This window comes from Bombus huntii, chromosome 6 (genome assembly GCF_024542735.1).
Source record: "Bombus huntii isolate Logan2020A chromosome 6, iyBomHunt1.1, whole genome shotgun sequence".
NCBI lineage: Eukaryota > Metazoa > Arthropoda > Insecta > Hymenoptera > Apidae > Bombus > Bombus huntii.
Window position 1 is genome coordinate 9,656,244 of NC_066243.1, and position 14,736 is coordinate 9,670,979.

The 14,736-nt window shown below is 47.2% G+C and overlaps 2 protein-coding genes across 2 annotated transcripts in view; both read left to right on the top strand.

Moving 5' to 3' along the window:
• The window catches only part of LOC126866331 (lysine-specific histone demethylase 1A), a 100,328-nt gene that overhangs the window by 17,507 nt on the left and 68,085 nt on the right, over positions 1-14,736 (top strand). The window lies entirely within an intron of this gene.
• Positions 8,599-14,736, top strand: part of LOC126866334 (cilia- and flagella-associated protein 53-like) — an 85,913-nt gene continuing 79,775 nt past the window's right edge. The window contains exon 1 of the mRNA XM_050619794.1: positions 8,599-8,609. The gene's annotated coding sequence lies outside the window, so the exon portion shown is untranslated. The remainder of the gene's footprint in view (positions 8,610-14,736) is intronic.

The following is a 14,736-nucleotide window of genomic DNA, read 5'->3' on the forward strand; positions in this document are numbered from 1 at the left end:
ATGACCACGATGGTGTATCCGGTTTCCATCATCCTTCGCAAAGGATAGATCGCGAAAAAGAGGAAGAAAAAATGAGAGATCGCGCGTCTTGAACCGTATCGTGCTTTGACGGGAGTTTGGTGGGTGCAGTCGCGGTTTTCAGGGCCGACGTCTAACGAGTCGGTAAGGCCGGCTAATGGATTGCCCAACTTTTTCTCTGTCCTCTTATTCAGCCGTACTCTCATTCATCCTTTGGTAGCGCGCGGCCGTTTCTACTCCGACTGGGTTTTGGTCCGCGCGCGCTTTGTTCGCGTTCGAATCGAATGGCGGGAAATATGCGCGGTTTCAAAGAGAGGATAATCGATGGACGGACGATAAGAGAAACGCTCGAGGAGATATCGTTATGGAAGGGGCTGGTTTTCGAGATAGGGGATCGATTCTCTCTGTCGGAATGGGACGAATTTGTCGCGCGAGGCGGCTCGTCCGCGAATTTATTCGCGTCGCTGGTGGATTTTACGGATTCGAAGGCCAAATCGACGTGGCCCTGTCCGCCGAGAGTCGACCAGTTCGGGTAATGGATTGCCCACCTTTCCTTCTTTCACGTTCGCCAACCCGTCCTTGTTTCGCAAACTGTCGGGATACGAGCGTCGCGATGCGGAGAGCGCGTGGAGCCGAACTCGGCGAGCTCTCGCGGTGTTTTTATTAGAATTCGGCATCGGCCAGGGAAACCGCCTCCTATACCGGCCTCGATAAGATAAAACAATCTTTCGATTAATTAGCACCCCGTTATAGTACAGCTTCCTGCTTTTAATTAAAGAAGTGTTCGCGGCAGAGTCCGCAAGATAGGCGGAATTTATTACGACGCGTCTTGTAATAAATTTCACTTACCTCGCCACTCGACGCGTTCACCTCGTCCCCCCTTGACTCAGCTTGGTCGTGCGCGCGCGACCGCCTCTAACGTAATTGTTATACATGCGCAGGATTTTTACTCGCGAATATATTACGTCCTCGCGTATTGTGTTTTACGAGATTCCCAGTCGTGGCGAGGATATTCTCGCGCATTGCAAATCGGAAGTGCCGTAACTGGAGACGATATAGGGATATCGCGAAAATAAGGCGTTAAGTATAATTAGCAACTGCTTCATCAACTGTATATTGGGTTGGCAACCAAGTAATTGCGGATTTTGTCAATGCCACCTATTGACAATAGAATTACGTGCGTTCCGTATCACGATACCTACGCAGATTCGCGAAAATATTCGGCCATTTTTAAACACCTTTCACGAATATACTATGAACGTTATGCGAAACGCTTTAAAATTTCATTGACAATTTTTTAGATATTCCGCAAAGAAAGAACCATATTTCGAAATGGCGTGTCTCGAATTGTTTATTTCGATCCACGAAACTTGCGAAGTGTAACTATTCTTTCTATTTTTTCTGTATCACTACCATACATACCTTCTGTAAAAACTTCCTTTTTTCTGCAATGGTCGGGATTACAAAATCGTAGAATATTCTGAGATAACCAAGAACAATTAAATACCATCGTCAAGCGTCGATCGCCAGCTGGTTGGTTTATTTTAATCACCAAGTTTCTAGAACCATAAAGTTGCCGGCTGAACAAATCCCTGCGCGATGTTTCGCGTGGAATCCTGCGTTCGCGAGTTGTCGGCTGGATGGAAGGTTATTTCGCGTGATAGTGCAGGAAGGTAGAAAGGAGTGGTAGAGGAGAGAAAGAAAAATTGCGGAAAGCGACGCGGCCGGAAAAGGGTCAGAGAGGTCTCAGCGAGGATAAGAAGATTACGCGTCGAGCCGTATCGGTCGTTTTCGCTTTAACAGTCAACCCTTTTAGCAGTCAAACCGAATATACCTCCCTTGAAGCCTCGGGTCGGTTCCGATTTAGAGCGCGGGACCGAGAGGCTGGCGAGAGGGCCGGGGCTTACAGCGATATCCACTCGCGTTGATCCTCGTTTCCCGAAGCCGGCCATTGTTGCGAAGGAACGAGAGCGTAGGTGTGTCGAGGGATATCTCCGAGTCGATGGGGATGGCTCGCGGAACGGTTATGTTCTTCCGGAGAGTGGGATCTCGCGCGTTCGTTCGTTTCGTTCTTACGCTCGTTCTTTCGGTTTTTCGTTGACTGTTCCGTACATTCTGTTCCTTCGTTTCGTTCCGTTTGGCTTCGTTCAAAGGCGATGGGCATCGAAGTGTTTTAGTATTCCGTGGTCGTTCCACGGACGATTTATGGGGTAAGAAGAACATGCGGGTCAAGGGGACCACGCATATTAACCGGCGCACTATAAATTCGTTTGGCCCGCGTATATTTCGTGCCTACCTGCGGAGGCCACTTTTGGGTGAAACACGACAGCAGCCTCTCTAACCAATCGAAGGGGCCCCGTCAAGTACGACGATATTTTTAGCCTCGCCTATCTACCGGTCCTGTGAACGCCGCGAGATTTATGCGTGTGTATCGTCGTAGCATTTATCAGCCACGCGTACGTATACATGTATACGTATACACTGAAAATTACCTAGATGCTAATGCCTTCCGAATAAAATGCGCGCCATACGAGATTACTGGCGATTTTTCACAGCGTCCGGTAATTTATACTTCGGCCCGCGTACGGCACCAGGTCTCCCCGCGTTTTCTCTCTTTCGTCCTCTCCTCCCCATATTTCCTGGCGTTTGTTAATCGAGCGAATGCAAGTTCGCGATACTGTTCGAAAAAATATCCGAATCTCTACCATAATGTTGCAATTCCGTGCGCATTCGATTCGAATACGGCGGACTCGAAGTTGAACTCGAAGTCTCGCGTCCATCCGCGATGGTTCTGGATCGAGTGACCGCGGTCGAAGCCACGGGGAACGAATTTCCCCGTCGATCTCGGAGAATTTACTGCGACACCGGCGATCCGCGTACAAATCTCCCGTCCTTCGTTCGCAATACGTTCCCGTCGAGTCGAAAAATCTTTGCGGTGAGCTCGTATCGAAATGGATGGCGCGTGTACGAGCCGAAGGCGAGGCTCTCGCGGAATTGAGAAACACGCGCGGCGAACCGGCGCGTCGCGCAGTCCTGTTCCTCTCGACGACCGTGAAACGAGAAGAGACGAGACGAAGGGAACGAAGACGAGAGAGGACCGATCGAGCGCGAACGAGGAAAGTATACCGTGGTGTAGGTAACGTATACTCGCCGGGAAACCGACGAAGCGCCACGGTTTGCCACGTGATTCGCGGGCTGCCACACGGAATGTGTTCTCCGTGTGAAAGGAAAAGCCGGGCCGAATCGAGCCGGATTTATCCGTCGCCTGGCTCACCGATTATGTCGATATCAAATACCACGAACTGCACTCAGCGGAGTGGAGACTCTTGCAGTCGTGATTCTGCCCGGTGTGCGCACACATGCCAACACCAGCGTCGTCGTCGCCTGCATCGCTCTATTAAATTCTCCGAGTAAAATCGTATTGTCTTTCCAGTCGACTCGCCGCCGTTACGACGCGCTCAGGAGCACTTCATTACCATATAATTTCCAGTTACCTCGCGGATTACCGAGCAAAGGAATCGACTATGGTACGGTATGCCCCGGCTAGAGCTAGTTGTACACCTAGGAGAGACCGTGTCACCATCCAGGCCATATGTGCTCGCTTTGTCTCTTCTCTTTCTCGTTCTCTCTTTAATACCATGGCTATCCTATCTCGCTCCACCAATGTGTTCTCTACAATCTTCTTACCTCGTTCTCTCGTTTCCTCCCTCCACCTCCCTTGTGACGGTAAGTTCGAGTACGTCTAGTTAATGTATTCAGAGGTCTCGGAGTCTCGAGACATCGCTCGGGGCATTAGAACGAGACTTAGGTCGCGAGGATTGTCTTTTGTAGACAAGCGGCGCGGAGTTAACTTTGTTTATAACCTGGCTGGTGAGTATACGAGAGAAAATATCGTGCCGATGCCGGCAGACGTGAGACACACACGCGGTAAGATACCGGATCCGTCTCTCTCCGATCTGGCATTTCGATGTGCAACGTTGTACTGTCGACGATGGGCGGGTTCTCTCCTTGCAGAGACATCAAACGTATACAAGGGTTAGGAATTCTCTCGCTCTCTCTCTCTCTTTTTCTCGAGTAATTGAGACGACGTCTGGTGTATTGTACACCCTGTGTGCACCTAGTCAGAGCACAGTTGTCTTGTAAGGAAATAACAGTCATGCCTGTTTATTCTCCATTGAAATATTATGAATTCGAATTCGTGAACCCTCTGGTCCCTAGCTGGCGCATGATTGATCGAGGACCACGGACAATGGGATATTTCGTACACCCACATGATGAACGTTTTGGCGCGACACGTCACCTTACAAAAGGGGATCCCGTTGCACGGACCAAGTCAAGGCTTTGATTTAATTACTCGCGTTTGCGAAACCTGGCCTCTTAACATGTTGTAGCACCACGACCACCAACACTGTCTTACTTCTCTTGTCCGAGATCTAACCTAACAAAGGTACTCGTATTTTTTAATGCCGATTCGCCGTTTATTTATCATCTAGCCCCCATTCCTCTGACACAGTGGTTATTACGAACGCTGCTGCATTTCGAATTGGTTACGAATCGATTAGAGGTGTCGAAGAAGGAGAGAAAGGGGCAGAGAAAGAGAGAGAGAGAGAGTAAGGGCTCGAAATATACCACCTACCCGGTCGCAGATAAGGATCTTCAAATTGAACGCAACAACTATAACCGTCGAAGCGCAAATATTTATTCGCGCGGTCAGCCTGATTTATCGCAGTGACAACAAATTGTTCGACATCGGTTCCACCGTGCCTTTACATATCGAGTCGAGTACGATCTCTCTGCACAGACGAGCTGATTTTCGTAATCTATCGGTAGCCAGCGACCATAGCAGGCTTCGGTAATAATTTTTTTTATTGTCAACCATGTTTCACTGTATGGAATCCTTTGAAACGTTTTTGACCGTGGACAATACGTGTCCTGGAGTCGGCTAAACGGTGGACCGTTCGTTCCTTTCTAAACTACCGTTCGGGTGGAAAGCAAAGCGAATTGAAAATACGAAAAAAAGCAACGCCATATTGTTTCGATTTCCGCCGTACCGTTGTTACTGACTTGGATATAGCGTCCGCTATTGTAGTTTTTGCGAAAGCAATGAATGATCTTGTCGATGGAAACGTTCACAGTTTTGATTTGATGTTTGCAGGACATGGAGCTTGGTCGATGCAAAGTCGAGAATCTTTTAGATTTTGACAAACGCTTTTGATAGCGCTTTTGAAACGCTATTGTTTTGGAAACGGGCTGGATATGCATGATAGAAAATCTTTCTGATCCTTTTATGGAAACGGCAATTTTATCTATCGCGAGTGACTAAATTTTGAGCTGCTAAAGCTGCATGCAGAGATCAAATATTTGAGATTAGGACTGAATTATGTTGTGTTCTAGTTTTGTATTTTACAATTTACCCATAATCTTATCTGTTAGACTACAATCTTTTAGGAAAATACTGCGACAAAATTTTCCGCTCTTTTACGTGTACTCTGGTTAACAATATTACACTACCGTACACTATTTTCTAATCAACAGCTTGCAGTTGCTTGATTCATGGACGAAATTTACGATGTCGAGCGATGGTTGATCGCGAAAAAAGCGATCGCTCAGTGTCCCATGCTCCTTCTCGATATACTTATCACGGCACATCGATATGGTAATGCGTTAGAAAGAGTTATAAATCAACGGATAACCCGTATAAAGGCGTCGGATAAGTATCTGGTAATTGAATTAAGGAAATAAATATTTGCTCGTTCGCCCGGGATTGATTTATTACAAGAACAAGGAATTGTAGCGACCGGTGCTCCACCGCGTGGACCGTACGGTTTAACACGTATAACTTGCGGCGTGTAAACGAGCGGATTGACGCAAGACCGGTCATTTTCGTAATCTACCCTTTGGCACGGTGCTCGTGACTACAATTTTGTGACTGTGAAATGTTCGTCCTGCAGCTGAGCCCGTGATATTTCGTCCATTTTGTTGTCGAAGAATTTGGAACGTTGCTGCTGCTGCTGCTGTTGTTCCGGAGAATGGAAAATTCAAAAGCGTCCTCGTTGGTACGCTCTCTCCCATAAAGCTGTCGTGTAATTAACTGAAAAGTGAAGGAACACGAAGCACCGTCGTCGGTGGTATTGGCTCGATCGGTCTTATCGGCTACTCGATTATCCAATTAACCGGTTGGCAAATGCACGAGCGTGGATATTGATTGAACGGTGGTAATGATCGATTAATATAATTTATCTGAAGCCTTCGGTACTGGTTTAATGTGTCACGAAGCAGCGGAGCAGTAGTAGCAAATAGTATGTTTATGAATAAGAGATTCTAGTTTATCGACAGCACGGTAATGTTCGAAGCATAGTACTTGAATAGGATCAAATTATTAATGATGATCGGCAACCAAGAACAATAGGAGCTCGAGTAACATCGAATCGCATCGAAACGGCAAATCGTCTTATGCGCTGCGACTAATTACTAATCGTGTTACCATTGTTTCGAGATCCTCTGTCCGATGTCCAGATTCGAGGCTACATCGAAAAGCAAATAGCCTGCGTTTCGCCACGCCCAGTTATCGAGATCGGCGTCGAGCCGATAAAACGAACGCGCCGAGGCCGTGGTAGAGAGAAGCCTGCGTGAATGAGCCAAGCACGCCTCATGACCTGTGATTTTCGTGATCTAGCCCAGGGCATCGGATCGCTCGTGACTACAATTTTGTGACTGTGTGTCGATCGTTTCGTGGACCTCCTCGCTCGGGTTTAACCGATTCCATGGCTGAAAAGTACGGATCGCCGACCGTGGACACGATGTACTACATAATAGATAATTCATAAGCATTTCCTATACAAGTATGCACCGAGAGGTTTCAAGAGTACGGATTAAGTGGGAGGGCGAATCGATGCTGGCCCACGAACAGAATCAACGTGGTGGTTTTCGTCGTGTTCGCTCATCGCCATCCTCGACGATCATAGAGTCATCCCTTTCATTGCGATCTAACTACTACAAGCTTCGTGTTTGTGTTACGCGTATATTAACGTATGTATGTAGTATATAAAGGTTGATACACGGAGCGTATATTACGAGAAAAATCGCGGAATTTGCAGATTCTACGATATCCGGAGGTTTTATCTTTGTAGATATTTAGACAGTGTATGCGAGCCAGTATTTCCGAGTATTTAGTTTTCAATATGTGTTTTTCGCCGCATGATCTCTTCAACGTTATTGCATATCTAGTTTAAACATTGACCAGTTTGGAAACGATCTGTTAACGATCGTGGAACGTGTTATGGCTCGATCGTCGAGAACTAATTGCAAATGCTATTTGGTTTTTCAAAGGATCGTAAAACGGAGCGAGGAAATTGTAGTATAAAATGACTACAAAAATTGACAAAGTATTATAATATAGAATACAGAATGTATCGAAGCAATAATGGCAATTGATAGGAAACAATCTACTTCGTGCGTGGTTTCTTTTAATTTAAGCAGATGCCATTATGTATAATCAGACATGTACATACGAAAGTTTCACGTGGATGAATAGTAATGGTACTATTAACATTTTTACACGTGATATGCTTCGGTTTCTTTTAGTAAAAAGTATTCCCACGAATAGTGGAGAGGAACAAGTAAGTTTCAAGTTGATCGAACATTCGACGGGGTTAATATTGGTTTCCGAAATGATATTAGAGAAGTCAAGGGTCGAACGCTCCTCCAATTATCCTGTAATCGACTTGGTCGTTCGAGTCGGTTACGACAGCCGTTATCCTCTCTGAATTTCGATTCGTTCGGTTCCAGGACCGTTGCCCTTCTTTCTCTCTCCCTCTTTCTCTCTCTCTCTCTCCCCCGTCTCCTCCGTATTTTTATTCTTTTCCCTTCTCTCTCTTTCTGCTCCTTTTCTTCATTCGTAGCCGCTGGAAAATTGTGCTCTCGACTACACGCGTTGCGTGCGAGATAATTGGACCTCTTTTCAAGTCCCGCGCGCCGGTGGGTTACAAGACGTCCTCTCTTTCCTCGATCGTGACGAGTTCGACACAAAAGTGCTAGATTTTGTTCGATCTCCGTCTGCCATCGTGGCAACAATTTTCGTTCATGAACACGCAAAATTATTTTGCTTTTCTTTTTTTTTTTTAGAGCGCACATCTTTCTCCATCCCCCATTCACTCGTTATATCTCTAGCATCGATAATAACAGCAGCGTACTAAACGACGTTCTATATCGTTTTAAAAAGATATCTATTTAACGATCGGCTACCTTGTCTTTTCATAGCGATTCTTATCGCGGGCAAAAAACTGGCACGGTTCTGTCCGCGACAATTTGCTACGATCACATCCTACATTAGTCTCTTTCTTCCCTTTCGCCGAGTTAATTGATTTTTCAATTTTCCGCCATGCAAACACGGCCTGCCTGTTACACGGTCGTCCGGGATTTCTGCTATAAGCACGGATATCGATATCGCCGTGGATAGCTACAAATAAGTATAGACTCGATCAAGCGCAGTCCTCTATTTGCACGTGAGCGATGTAATGGAGGAACGAAGTGGGCGGAAAAGGGGAGAAGAAGGAGAAGAAAGGAGGTTCGTTCGAGACATTCCGATCTGCGTTTCCTTATTGCTAGTCGATCGACGAATGAATCTCTCGGTCATTATGATAATAATTTTACGGTTGAACGGACGTACGCGATACAAGGGACGTTTCTTTAAATGTTCAGAATTTCTTTCATTCTGTTCCCGTTTTTTCTTCTTGTTTTTTATACCACGTCCTCCGGACGATGGTGATGCGAGCGCGATAGTCTTTTTATTTTCTAGTCGTTGCTTTCCGACAGGTGTCAGCGGGCGCGAGCGGCCGTGCTTAAAAACGTCGGAAACAACTCGTCGAGATTCGACCGCAAGCGTGTAATTATCTCGATGGAGCATCTTCTATCGACAAGCTTGGAAGTTTTCTTTTTTTTCTAAATTATTTTTTACAGCATCGACTGTATAAATATCCTTCGTTGGAATTCGAAGGTATCAACGGGTCGTAAGATTCGTAATTTTTGGCGATTTGGTCGCGAGAAATCGTCGTTCCTTCCCGTTTCGCCTTTTTAATGAAATTTCAACGAAATTAGCAACGTGTCGATACGTAGCACTCTGCAAAGCCGCGGACTCAACGGACGGATAGCTGGATAAAAGCAGCCGAACGAAAATGTTCCTGCATCGCTGAACAGACATAACCGAGGTGCGCAACAGTTGCTTATAAATCCAATATCCCCCGTTAATCGCCGAACGAACTGGCTGCTCCAGCTCTCGTTTCACCGGCTCGACATTATCGGAATCCTCTCGCGCGCGCGCGCCAACCCGCGGCAGGCAAGCGAGCAAGAGCGGCTGGTCTCGCCGTAAATCATAATTATCATCGTGTACGCTTTTATTCGAATGGAAATTCATTAGGCTCGCTCGGTGCATTGTAAACAACGCGACCGCGAGAGGAGCGGGGCATCGGAGGCAGGAAAAAAAGGCAGAAGGCGAGTAAGAGAGAAAGGAAGAACGGTGGATGAGATAGAGAGTTAAGGTTTAGTGGGGGCGAAGAGGCAGAACGAGAGGGGCAGGAGGGTAATTTACAAGGAGAGCCCGAGCCTCTCGAGCGGATCGTGAGTTCGAGGCACGGAAAGGTGAGTTCGGCCGACGGGCGTGCGGTATCGATATTACCAATAATTGTCGGCCTGAAAGGTTATCTCAAGAAAGCGTGCATAGCAAACTCCCCACCGACATGGCCGATAAGTTATGAAGGCCCCTCGCGTCCTTTGCTTCCTCCTCAAACCTCGACCGCCATCCCCTCTCGACGTAATCGTCGTGGATCGTTGTGTGAGTCGAGTTGCTCGATGGCCGAGCTTGTGCATCGTGGATCGTGCGTCGTGTGGAGCTTCGACACTTCGGTATCGTCTGTAACACGGCTGCACCGGGAACGCGCGTAGCTGTAACTGACATTTTCCCTGGAACGACGACGTTGTTCGATGCGAATGTACGGCAAATGAAATTCAAACCGTTGAAAGGTGGCACGTACGACATGGCCACCAGAGGGAAAGAGAAAAGTGGGACGACAGAGCGCGCAAGGGGCAAGTCGTCTCTGGTTGGAAAGCTTGCGTGGTCGCCTAATAACGATTATTATCGGAGGAACGAACGAGCGAGCGAGTCTCGGTGGTTCTGAAAGGCCGTCGATCTTCGAGTCGTCTGTCGGTGGCTTCGTTTTCGCGTGTTTTCAGCGCGCACCTTTCAGCCTAGCGAGCGAGAGACCAACTCTCTCGTCCCCTTTTAAACGCGCCGCGTTCTCGACGTCATGCCGGGCACGGTGTCACGCCGTTGAAACGCCGGATGAACACCGATATGAAGTGAATAAGACGCGCGTGGGACATTCTTCTCCCTCCACCACCTTCGCCGACCCTTCCTTCGCTCTTCCTCTTTCTCTCTCGTCTTTCCTCTTCTCGTTCTTGTAACCGTTTGGAATTTCAAACGGACGGATCCTGATTACGGTACAATTTGCGCCGGACGACATTTTGTAGACGATTTATATCGGGCGTAAAATAACAGACAGGGGTAAGTTTGTCTACTGTGATGGCGCGAGAAAACGGAGAACGCGATAGAATTTCTAACAAGCCGTTACACATGTGCGAATTTCGTGCGGCAGCTTCACGCCGTGTTCGCTCCCCGTGTAATTTTCGAACGAAATGATACAGCGTGCGTCCGTCGTCGGTGAAAGCAAACGCGAGAAACATCGTCCGCTTCGATCCCCGCGTCCTTCACCTGCGACCTCGTACGAGATTCCAACATCCTGTCTAATTTCAGGAAACTAGCATGGTATCCATTACTTTACACAATTATGCTTTTTCGATAAACATTTCAATCGTTCGACCAACGAGCTCAAAACGATTCTTTCGCATTCGAAAGCGATTTTCCCGCTAAGTTATTTCATTTGCGCAAGCTCGCTCGTACTGTTAGTCTCCGGAGCTCTACAATGTTTCTTCTTCAACAATACGTCGGCCCGACAGCCACGGCTAAGCGTCATCGCTCATGAATCTCAAATCGACGACAGGTTATTCTTCCTCGCTGGGGAAAGTAGAGAAAGGTTAAAGGATTAACAGTAACTCACAATTACGATGCCAATAGTCAATGGCGGCGCACGCGTCCGTCCATCAGCGCGACGTTAATGCCTGCTGGAATATAAATAGATGGTTACCGCGTGGGCTCGACGTATTAATTATCGTCCCGACGAATACGGTGTATCGCTAAAGGGGCCAGACAGCCGACGCAAGATGGAACGAGAAGAAAAGAGAGAAGAAACTGTTGGTCGGGATACTTCTAAATCTAAACGGAAGTAGATTGCGCTGCGCTCGTTTCCCATCGCTTTCCCATGAGCTCTCTCGTGAGTATTCTCGCGTCAAACCAGATCGTTTCCAGCAACTTATAACGGTATCATGGTGGACAGTGGCATTGTGGAGCGCGGAGTAAAAACGGCTGGGCCCGTCACGCGTATTAAGAGCTCTAAAGATGCGGATCTAGTCACGAGTCGTTCGATCCTCCATCGTGTTAAAGTTACGCAGCGGCTTAACGTTTTGTACTCGATTTCTTAACCGAGCATATTCCGCTTCTCCTCTTTCACCCTTTTTAATTCTTTGCACCTCAGCGTGAAATATCGAAGTCGCGTCGGCAAATGTTTATTTGTTGCTCGTAATAATATCGTGCTTATTATTCACGACGCGTGTTCCCCTCGATTCCTCCTGCTTCTCGTGGCCGGCGAACAAATTTCTCTGTGGCTCCTCCGGCGCGCGTGTTTATATCGTCGACGTAGCGGGAGAGGAACGTATCCGACCCGCGAGCGAGTAAATGATATCCGCTCGGTGTCCCACCTTTTGCAATGCCATAAACAAGAATTCACTCGATAATGTATTTGAAAGCTCGTACGTTTATTTCAAGTCCCAGACGATCCCTTTCTTTCGAATTGGTCGAGGCGGGATGGCGTGGGGGTTAGGGGGTGGTGACGGTGTATGTCCATTTTTTTCCTCTCCCGGATTGTATAACCGCGAAGGGAAAAATGTATGCGCAAATATATTTCGACGGTCGTGGCTCGCCTTTATACGCTGCACGCCTGCCACGCTGGATATGAATTTTCGTGCAGCATCGTTGTGCACGTGTATTCCCACCATCGGGCGCCCATATTCTCCCCAAGTTCGCGCCCAGTGGTGCTCACTTTTGCCTCGTCTTTTCGTTTTATCCGGGATCCTATGTTATTACCCCGAATACCCAGATTCCGAGATTCTACCTGATATTCACGATATGTTTCTCACGAATAGATCACAGCGCTATTACTAGCAATCTTTATGCATTTATGGGGAACTATGAGATGCATAAATGTATGTAAGGTACTTGTTCTAATAGGTGAAACAAATTGCCGTTTAGGTTTCATTCTAAGAATATTAAATTGCATAAATATCCGCCGTGTACTTATTAAATTTTTACGTAGCCAAGCTTGCTAGAAGCACCAGTCGATTAATTACATAAATAGAAAAGAAAAGAAAAGTCTGTTGAATGTTACAATTTTTTAAGTAATTTCCTTGGAATCTGCTTATGTAATTTTCTTGCGATAAGTAAACTCATGGAAGTAAAAATAATTTCTTCGAGAAGTTCAATCACGTATCCAGATAATGGAATTGCAAAATTTGCACAAAGTGGCTAGCACAAATTTTGTCTTCTGAGAAACTCGTCTAGAGATCTTTAGTAGCGTAATTTATATCTTATCGAATACCAGACTTCTACGAGGCAATGAATCAGTCGACAGCACGTTTCCGATTATAAAACGTAGCCTGTACAAAAGTACACGTTACGAGAGTCTTTAAACTTCTCAAAATGTTCTCTTTTCTTCGTTCAAATGGTAACGCGTAATCATGTCGGTGGAACCAGCTGGAAGCAGCTGTTCGCCTCGACTTTCGCATCAAGCTGCCACGTTATCTCGGCGAAATCCAGGAAGACAGGTTGCTGGATTTGTTTGCACGTTGCGTTGTTAGGCCCGTGCCGTTCGCAGAGGTCGGCCTCTCCACGTTCCACGCTTCGTTATCGCGTTGAATTACCGCGCTGCATTTTTATTCGCACGCTAAGTGTATAGCTGGATAACGCGCTCTCGATTGATTTAAACGGTTCCAACGAAGTTTCCTATTAGATACGCTTCTCTCTAATCGTAGACCTCGAAAATCCGCCTCTGTTCTCATCGTCTTTTCGCATTCGAGCTCCCCTTCAAGTTCTTGGGAGCTGTGTCTTCGTTTACGAGCGTGCCCTGCCCTTAAGGTTTCACCCGAGGTATTGCGAATCACTGCTCGACACACGTAACGCGAGAGTCGCGAGGAAGACCTTGATTCTCGGGTTCGAGGAAGGACAGGTCGATATGCGCATATACACGCCGCGTGAATCGTTGACACTCGCATAATACACATTTCGTTTGCGTAATTAACGCGTTGATGTATAGTTACACGGGCCGGTGAACGGAAACTCATTCATAATCCGACCACTCGCCACTCTACGATTACTCATAAACGAGATACGTATCGCGTGAGCTTCTTGAGGCAGAGGCATCGAGGGGGACCGAGTTGGTTTTTGGCGTTCGTTACACAGGCTGGCCGTACGTTCTTGACCGTAAAAATGTTGCGCGACACTGGGATTCCCGTTTGCCCGTTCCCTTATCCGTCCGTGTCTCGTTTTTCGTATCTTCTTATCACCAGTTTGGTCAAACCGGTGGGTCGTATAAAGAATCTCAGGATCGGGTTGGTAAATAATTCAGAATTCTCTGCCGGTCTATTCGTCTAGCCTTTCAACGGGGACTCACGATAGAATTGCAATTACGTACACGTGTACGTGTACGGCAACGTTCGCGTTGGCTCGCGTGTAAAAATGGCAACGACAAGCGGAAGCAGTTTTCCCGGGGCTTGTGCGCCGATGAGACGACGAAAGACGCATCGTAACCGCGGCAGAAGAATAATTTACAACCGGTCGCTGTCCGTGCTCGTGTACGTTAAAGGCATATACGTCGACCGGTCGGATAATAATTAATCGAAATCGGGCTCCGTAACCATCTGTTAATAACATCCTCGACAGCGTGTAATCATCGAAATGGTAAATTTTCGCGAAATCGTGGCGAATCCCGTTCGCTGGTTCGCGGTATCCAACCGCATATTCATCCACACACAGTCAGGCATCGATTATCTTCATCAGGAGCAGCAAGTAGCACGCGATTGTGAATAATTCAGTGTTCATTTGTGAGAAACTCGAACCACGTGAGAGGGGCTTGGAGAGAATGCGACTTATTAGCGGGTTCGAGTTAATCTAGCATAGTTGCGCTGACAACACCGGCGTTCCGTAACACGGGAGTCGCGATGGTATGCACTTCGCGGACTTTTTCACCCTGAAAAGGCTACGTAAAACAACGGAGAGCTGCAGGCGGTCTGTGTGCCCGTTCGTGGCAGAGGAAGGGGCGAAAGAGGAAGAAGGACACGCGGCGAGAATTACGTAAAGAACGAGAGGAAGGGTGAGAAGCACGGTCACGAAGGGAGATGAAACGATCGCCGGTTGTGCGGAGGATAATAGGGAGAGAGAAAGGGAAGGGAGACGGATGAAAAAAAAGAATGAAGGGGAGAAAGAAGAGGGCAGCACGGTGCGAGGGTGGGAAGCAACTAAAGAGCGAGCGAAACGGCAAGAAGTAGATTGAGGTT